At 36.2% G+C, this 9,385-nt stretch overlaps 1 pseudogene; it reads left to right on the top strand.

Annotated features, from left to right (window-relative positions):
- The first annotated feature begins 5,050 nt into the window (after positions 1-5,050).
- Positions 5,051-5,783, top strand: LOC130457130 (olfactory receptor 11G2-like; annotated as a pseudogene).
- The last annotated feature ends 3,602 nt before the right edge of the window (positions 5,784-9,385 follow it).

Below are 9,385 nucleotides of genomic sequence, written 5' to 3' on the forward strand. Positions count from 1 at the left end.
AACAGCTGCATACATCAATTTTACAGGTAGGTTTATGCTCTAATTACAGATAATTCAATTCAACAAACACTGGTTAAATGAAACCATAACCCTGAAAACATTGATGACTATCATAAATATTAAGCATGCATAAAATTATACAAAGTAAATTCAAGAAAATGGAACTTTCTGGAACTAGCAACTTGGGGATCAGAAAAGGCATAGCACTCTGTTTAAAAGAAATTATGACTTTCAGGTGACAGAAATGAAAACATGTGTTCCAAATGTGAAGGACTGGCTACTTGTCCACTGAGTCATAGTGGCCACTCTCTGTACATCTATCTTTTTATGACTTGCCTGTCCTAGTTCAGTTGCATCTCAGCTCAATGATAGTAAGAATCAAGTGAAAGCATAACCCTGAAAACACTGATGACTATCGTAAGTATAAAAAATCCATAAAATCATGCAAAGTAATTTCAAGAAAGTGGAAACCTTAGCAACTGGGAGGATCAGAAAAGATATAGCACTCTACTTAAAGTAAATTATAACTTTCAGGAGACAGAAATGAAAACACAATGTGGTCCAGATATGAAGGACTGACTACTTGTCCACTGAGTCCTGGTGGCAACTCTCTGTATATTTGGCACTAGAGATTTTTGTAGAGTATGCAAATTCTCCCTTTTTTATTGAAGTCAGCAATGTGCTGGAGGTTGTTCAATTAATAATGTGATGATTTGCTCCTTGGAAATCAATAAAATCAGAGGTTGATTTATTATTTTGTTAATTTCTTGATATTAGGAAAAGATGGAGAAAATTTGAATGATACAAATTAAATTTAAAAGTACACCGTGTAGGCAGCTATATGGCTCTGTGGATGAAGAACAGGCCTGGAGACAGGAGTCCTAGGTTCAAATCTGCCCTCAGACACTTACCAACTATATGACCCTGAGCAGAGCATTAAGGGCAAATCACAATTGCCTTTATCTGCTTTAGAAACCAAGAAATGACTTTATATCTTTGGATTAGTGAATCCCTTATATGGAAACTCACTCCAATGATATAGATCATAATCTATAATTTTCTCTTATTCTGTAGAGTTTTTATCCATGTCAATCCAAGGGAACATGCTCATGGCCTTTCTCTCAGTCCTTTAATTCTGAAGGGATGTACTTTGTAAGGTTTCAATAAGATAAAGTACACAATATTATGCCTACAATAGCATAAACTAAAACACTGTAATGAAGATGAAACCAGACCCAGAAAATAGATGAGAAAATATCACTTCCTCCTTCCCTTGGAAAGGTGAAACACTATGGAAAGTGGAACATGTTATATGGTTACTTTGTTAATAGGTTACACTTCAATCTCTTTCTTTAGGATAAATAAATATTTAGTGGATTAGAGGAAAGTTGGGGTTTTAGAAATTATTGTGATGGAAAAATAAAAGGTACAATGTATCAAAAAATATTAAAAATATGAGAGATTCATTTTGAAGCTACTGACCAAATAGTTACAATTTCAAAAAATTCTAAATTCTGTAAGAATAATAAACTAAAAGTAAAAAATCCTGTTCAAAAATTGAGTGCAACTCGCTCATCCTTTATTCTCACTAAATGATGAACCCTTCTTCTTTTCCAATCAGATAGTTTCTTGATAATATATATTATGACTTTTCTTGATAGCAATTCATCAATGGTAACTACACTTATACTTCTCTCTATTGTATTTTAGGCCATACAAAATTGTGGTCCATTGTAGGTTCTATTATTTTCCAATTTCAAATGAAGTAATATATATCTATTGAAGAATACTGATATCAAAAGGATAGTAGGTGTTTTGGATAAGGAAGAGTTGGGAATGGTTAAAAGCACAACATAAAAGACCACATGAAATATAAACCATTCTCATACTTAATTTGTGGATCAGATCTTTGTCCATCTTAAATGCTTATATAAGACAGACAAACACAGATAGATACATACATACACACATACATAAAAAGCTATATAGATACATAAATAGATACATAGATAGAAACAAAGATAGATCGCTACATTAATGCATAAATAGATACATAGATGGATGTATGGATAGAGAGGAGACAGGCTAAATTAACAAATTGACCTTTGAACTACATAACATAATCTGAGAAATATATAGTCTAAATCAACCTGTTTTGCATTCTTTGTGAGAGGCCAGGAATCTGCAGTATTTCAGGACTTGACACAGAAGCTCAAAATTATTTACGCAGAAGTTCTGGATGACATCACAGTCTTTAGGGGATCTTATTTCCATTTCACCTTTACAAAGGACATATGCCATCACAGTGGAAATACCATTAGCACCAATCATTGAATTCTCTTCACATTTCCATCAATTGTGTAATTCTGAAAATGGTATCTTCATTAAAAAATTATTTTCAAATGATTCATTCGTCTCTTCTTAGATTTTCATCCAAGCTGACTTCAAGACAATTTTAACATATTGTCACCATTTATATAAACAAGAAAATAGGCATATATCTTAACAGCTATCTCCATTTTTGACAATGTATTGTCATGCAACAAAAAGGAATTGGGTAAAGCCTTCTTCCTTGATAAATAAAGTGTTCATAGGACATATACACAAGGAAGAGACTGTTCCAATGTGCAAAGAATTGTGCAGACCAGAGAAGAAGGTATATGAAATTGTCCATACTAAATAGAAATGTGAAATCTCACATGAATGTGGAGGAAGGCTACTGCTAAGGTTAAATGACCCTTGGAGGAAAGGAGCCACTTTAAAATCAACAGCAAAATAACAGTGTGCCAAAAGGGAGTCATCAGAAAAACATTGGAACACAAAGCCAAGGAACAACACAGCATGGAACCATGATATGTGGAGCAAACTTGGACCAGTCATTTGATTGTACTCTGAATCGTATGGAATGTATAGGTTCCACATAGAACAGTTGAATCAACAACAAATCAGAATGGAGTACCCTTTTCTTGAATCTCTGGGGTGACATTCTCACATGTGAGTAATTTCAGGTACTTAAAGACAGCAATTAAGTCTATTTTCCAGGCAAAATATCCCAAATTTCCTCGAATGATTATCACATGACCTGGCTATCACTTCCTTATTCCTGGAAACTTTGTCTCTCCTAATGCTGCCAAAAATCCTATTACTTTCTTTTCCTGCTGAATATCAGTTCTGATTCATACAGGACTTTTGCAAACCTCTGAAATCTATGGAACTTTTCCCAGATTACTATTTAATAATTCCTGCTTTCTTCAGTATACTGTCTGGTCCTAATAATATCTGAGGAAGTGTTTCTAAAAACAATAAAACAAAACATAAAATAAAGAAAGGCCTTGAATGAGAATAGAAATGTTGAATGTGTACATAGACTGGATTTGTATCAACCTATTTAAAAATAGTAGATTATATATATATATGCTTATCATGGTTTAGTAGAAATGAAGAAAATCACAGAAATAGAGTTTAAAAAAGTAAAGAAAAAAGTAAAGAAAATAAATAAAATGTATACAGGTTGAATTGAATTACATACATTCACATTTAATAAGCCAAATAAGAGGATTGTGTTACTGATACAGTCATTAGAAGGGAGATTTTATGTGTGGCCAATATTTTTTCAGGAGGTAAAAAGATCTATGAGTCATGAAATTTTTCTCATTCCCAAGATGATTTCTCAATTTCTCCCCTTTGGAACTAATAGGAGTTCTCCTGAGATTCTTCTAGTTATATTCCAAAATATTTATTTACTTCATTGTACCTAACTATGCCTAGGAGCCAATCTACTCTGAAAGAGGGAGAAAGTACTAGTGTAAAAGGGCAAGAGATAGCAACCAAGAGTTCTTGAGAAGAGGCCTGAGACATTGGGGAAATCATTTATGTGAAAAACATTCTGTACTATGGGAATCTAACTCCCTGTGCCATCTCTCCATCCTTTTCAGAGTTGTGTCATCAGAGATCAGAATCCCAGAGTTGATAGCTGTTGACTAATAAAAAAGAAATCTTATATATCATGCACCCAAATTTCTCTGCTCGACTAATAAGGGAAGTGATCCAGGAAGGTAATTTAGGTTTTCCTGAGGCTTCTTTTCAATTCAGATTTAGATACATTAACCTCAGATTAAATATAGCACCAGAGATGGTGATCATAATTATTCTGCTTTCCTTCATGAACTAATTACAGCGAATAATATTCTGTTCCTGTACAATCTATTCTGTACTCCACCACAGCTAAGAAAAGTAAAATTCCAGGGTGAATGTCATGAGTACAAAAATTCTAAGATGATGAGTGACAACAAAGCGTGGACCAGAGATCAGAGGAAAGATCTACAAAGTGAAGATTTTGGGGCTTAGGTTACAGATAAAAGAATGTATGGTTTGAATGGAGAAATCCACACTCAAAGTTTCTATGCTTAGCCCTCTCTGTGACATTAGATGAAGACCCCAAAATGGAGAACTATCTTCTCTTTCCATACCTATACATTTGTATAATTGAAAATCTGTTACCCTAAAAAAAGAACTACATATCCCAAGAGTCCACTGACTTCCTATCATTACATACTTCTTGTAGACAGAGGATAAAGTGGGCATTGAGGCTCCTCCTCCTCTTTGGGCACGATGTAGCATCAGCATTGATGGTGGTTAGGTGGGGAAATTTTTGAAAAATGGCTAATCAGCCATGGACATGTGGTTTTTAATTTGTATCCTCTTTATTCCCTGATTTCTAATGATCATTTAATAAACCTCCTAAAATATAATGTTTTGTTATTTGATATATAAATTTATTTTTACACATTGAACATTTTTTTCCTCAGAAAACTAAACTGAGTCACATCAGATAGAATCAGTACCCTATAACTATAAACAATCTAAATAGATGTCAACATGGTGTAATTGATTCTATGATGTTTGGACTGAGTGAAAAACTGATTACTGCTATAGAAAGACTTGCATTTAAGGCTCCAATACAACTGTCCCATTTTATAGGAGCAATCCATCAAGAATCACTAGAAACATGAACCCCAGGACTCTTTGATTTCCAAGAGTTTTTGTTGCCATGTATATCCTCGTGGCCAACTTCTCCTTTCTGGAGATCTGGTAAATCACCTCTACTATACCCGATATGTTGGCCAATTTTCTTTCTAAGACCAAGACTATCTCACTCTCTGGATACTTCCTTCAGTACTACTTCTCCTTAGAGAGAACAGAATTTTTTTCTGGCAGTTATGGCATTTGATTGATAATTGGCCATATATTGACTAATGTGTTATCCCACTTTCATGACAGGATGTCTCTTCATTAACCTGGTGGTCACCTGCTGGGTGTCTGGATTTTGATAGTTCCTTATCCTCATCATTCTCATGTCCCAGTTGTCCTTCTGTGGATCCAAGGTCATAGACCAACTTCTTTGTGACCCAGGACCATTGCTAGCATTCACTTGCACCAGGCCCCTTTTAATAGAATTTGCTTGTTTTCTTGTGAATTCTTTGCAACTGTTTATTCCTTTCCTTTTCATCATGGGAACCTATGCCATGGCTCTGAAAGTTGTATTGAGAGTCTCTTCAGCAGCAAGTCCGCACAAAACCTTCTCTACCTGTGAGTCCCATTTGGCTATTGTGTCATTGTTCTATGGCTCTGTAATAGTAATGTATGTGAAACCAACATCAGGCCATGAAGCAGGAACACAGAAGATTGTGACCCTCTTTTATTCTATGGTACTCCATTCTTTGATCTACAGTCTCAGGAACAAGGATATGAAGGATGTCCTGAAGAAAATACTGAGCATATGAACATTAGTAGTAGTAGTAGTCTCTCGGTAACCGAGGATGACTATTGTCTTTGTGTGTTTTTGCGCACAAAGACACTTGTGCATGAAGATGTAAGTGGAAAAGTCGATGCACAAAGACAGTCCCACTCTCTTGGCGTTGGAAGCCTGGGTCCAGGGGCACGAAAAATCGTTACATCTGGAGACTTCCTCAGCTGCATTGGATGGCCGTATTGTCTTTTGTGCTCCAACACACCCTAAGCACTCCACAGTGCTTTGCTGCATCGCCATCTCAGCCATTAAACCTTCTTATTGGTTTCTTCCATCTGTTCAGCAAAGCCCTGGTTCATCAGGGGTCAACGACCCAATGGCTACCCTCACAAGGTTTAGCCGGCCTGTCGAAGCCATTGCCCAGGGTGTGGCCACTGCCGCATGCTAGCAGCTACTAGGAGCCACAAGTGAGAACATTATAGTCTTCATAAAAATACCTTTGGGGCCTGAGATATATATCTATATATGTATATATAAATATATATATATGTGTGTGTGTGTGTGTACATGTATGTGTGAATTTTAAAACTATTCCATCCTAATCAGACCATTCTTTAGAAGATTTGATTTAGCTATTTCCTGATCAATAACAATAGAGATATTTGGAATAACAGAATCAGGTCTTGGAAACTCTACATTTCTCCTCCCTTCTTAGATTAACAAGATTTGGAAGGTCTGCATCAAACCCAAGATTTAATTATCTAAGAAATGGCCTTCAACAGACATGTGCAGAAAAAAGGATAGACCTCTGGGCTATCCTGAGTCAAGCTAAGTCCTCATTGGTATAGAAGAGACACAGGAAAGTGATGTAAAACTGTCTATATAAGGAACGTCACTTCCTGTCTCTTCCTCTTTCCCCGGATAGGTGACTGGCTGAGAGTGTGTGAGGCATTTTGACATCATGGAGTGTTGGGTGGTGAGTTTTGCCCTTGAGCTGATTCAGGTATGGGCATCTTAGCTGAGCCCCTTTGGAGGTCAGGCTGATTCTTCCCTCCTTCACACTCAAGATCTTACTTTCTATATCTCCTAATCTTCCCACCAAGAAATCTCCTCCATTATATCAATTAAATCACCATAAAATTTCCAGCTGAGTTTGGGTGTTTCATTAGGATTTTATAAACAAAATCCTTGGTGACCAAATATAATTATTAAATTCAGTCTCAACCATAATTTTAACCCTTACAGTTTGGCTGACCACTTCGGTTATGACGAAATACCCTCAATCTTCTTAACTTTCCTAAACCTTTTTTTTCCTCTACTGTGACTATCCCTTTTTATAGTTTATTTTGATCAGCTGTAAAGGTAAGTAAATTTGGATTCATTTTTTTCTTTTCTCCCTCTCTCCTTAAATTAGATAGAACACAACTGTTTTAAATCTTAGCAACAGAGCCCTAAAGTCCTGGCTGGGAGAGCTGTTTCTAAATCTCCTTTCCTTTAGGGAACAACTGCCTAGATTAAGAGTGGGGGAAACCTGTAGAAAGTTTTGACTTTGTCCTGCTCCCCACATGTTTTCTGAAGTCCGCTAGAAAAATAAGTAATATATATGAATACTACATTCTTCGACATTTATATGGCGGTTGAAGAATTAGGGACATTGAGGAATACAGAATACCTCCAATTTTTTATATTATTAGGTAATATCATTTTTATACTCCTCAGTACTGTGTTTAGAGATGCTAACATAAAAAATCATTTGAAGCTGAAATTCAGAAAAACATCAAAAAACTGAAGATAAAATGCATGCCCAATTAGAAAATTTAAAATGTTTCTTACAGGATCAATTAGCAGACATCCACCTTACCAGAAACAGACCTGTTTCTGAACCTTTGAATGATGAAATTTCCTTCCCCAAAATAGATATGGAAAACACCTTCCCTATAGCTCAGTTAACAGACTGCTTCTCTCATGTTCTACAAATTCTGGCTGAATTTAATCCCCAAAACCCTTCCCCTGCAATCCCAGTTTCTCATGTTGCTTCTCCTACAGAAAACCACATTCCAGCCCAAAGGATATCTCATCCTCCTAGAGAAACTTGTCCTAGTCGAACTGACCCACAGGTACAAAATTAAACTAGAAGCCTATTTCCTCTAAGAGAAGTACCTGAAATAGGATGGAATGGGGATGTGGTGACTTTAAGGCACAATATACCATTTACTCCCCAAGAAATGAATGAATTTACACAAAATGTTCCCACATATGAACAAGATCCCTTTCTGGTAACGAAAAAGATGACAGACATATTTTTTCAGTATAATCCGTCTTACAAGGACGTTGAAAACTTGTTACAGGCATTTTTAACTGAACGTGAGAAAAATAAAATAATTGCTCATGTCAACAAAACCCAGAGGTGCAATACAGCACATTGGCCATCTCAGGATACCGAATGGGACTATAATGACTCTGAGGATCTTTTACAACTATACTGTTGTAGAGAGGCCATCCTAACAGCAATGAGGGAATGTGAAGACAGTACAGATAAGTGGACAGAATTTGAAAAGATGAAGCAAAATGACGAAGAGACACCCTCCAGATTTATGGACACAATAATTGAGTTTGGGGGTAGATACCTGGATTTTGACCTATCTAAAGAAAATAGCTTAAGAACAATTAGAAAGCACTTTGTCATTAACTCTTGCAAAGTGATTAGAGATTATTTTAGAACACATTGCCAAAGATGGCCAGAGATGGACCTTGAAGAATTGCGGAAAACAGCTTTATATGTTTTAAAGGGAAACAAAGAAAAGGAGGAAGAGAATAATTATATCATAGAAACAATAAAAAATTAATTGAAATTTTTACCACATAAAATTGGAAAACTGGAAAGAGGGCATGATACTCAGCCAATGGCACTTCCCCCTTTCCAGGAATCTAATTATCGCTTTGTTACCTGCCAATTCTATGAGAAGAAGGGCCACAGAATGGCAGAGTGTAGAACTTTACTCAAGGCACTCAGAAGGAATCTGCAGTTTAATAAAAACTACAGAAGTGATAATTACAGAGATGAGTCTAATAATGATAATGGAAACCACAACTTTAGGAATGATAACTATAGGAATAGATATTGGGAAAATGATAACTCAAACCAAATGACTCCACAACAATATAACTTAAGTGGTGCTCATCCAAAAAATACTTGAGGTGCTAATGCTCCTCAGGGGGGTGCCCAAGGAACTTCCCAAACACAATGAAGGTATCAGGGGGGAGCTGGGGTACAGGAATCAGAGGATACAACCTTTGATTTTCTGGAGCCTGATGTCCTACTACACGTTGTCCCTATCCACTACATCCCATACTAATGAACTCCATGTTACTTTAAAGGTGGATAACACCTATTATGATTGTCTTTTAGATACTGGAGCTTCCTGGTCTGTATTAAAGAGAACACCTGATTTATATTTCTATTCTGTTGGCTCAGAGAATATAATGGGAGTGTAAGGAATACCCCCAAATGGTTAAAAAACTTTTACTTATAATGGTGTCTGTAGGACCCCTAAAGGTACAACATTCTTTCCTTTTGATGCCTGACACCCCTCTAAATTTGCTGGGGAGGGACCTTCTATACAAACTCAGAACCAA

The sequence above is a fragment of the Monodelphis domestica genome, chromosome 1, assembly GCF_027887165.1.
Source record: "Monodelphis domestica isolate mMonDom1 chromosome 1, mMonDom1.pri, whole genome shotgun sequence".
Taxonomy (NCBI): domain Eukaryota; kingdom Metazoa; phylum Chordata; class Mammalia; order Didelphimorphia; family Didelphidae; genus Monodelphis; species Monodelphis domestica.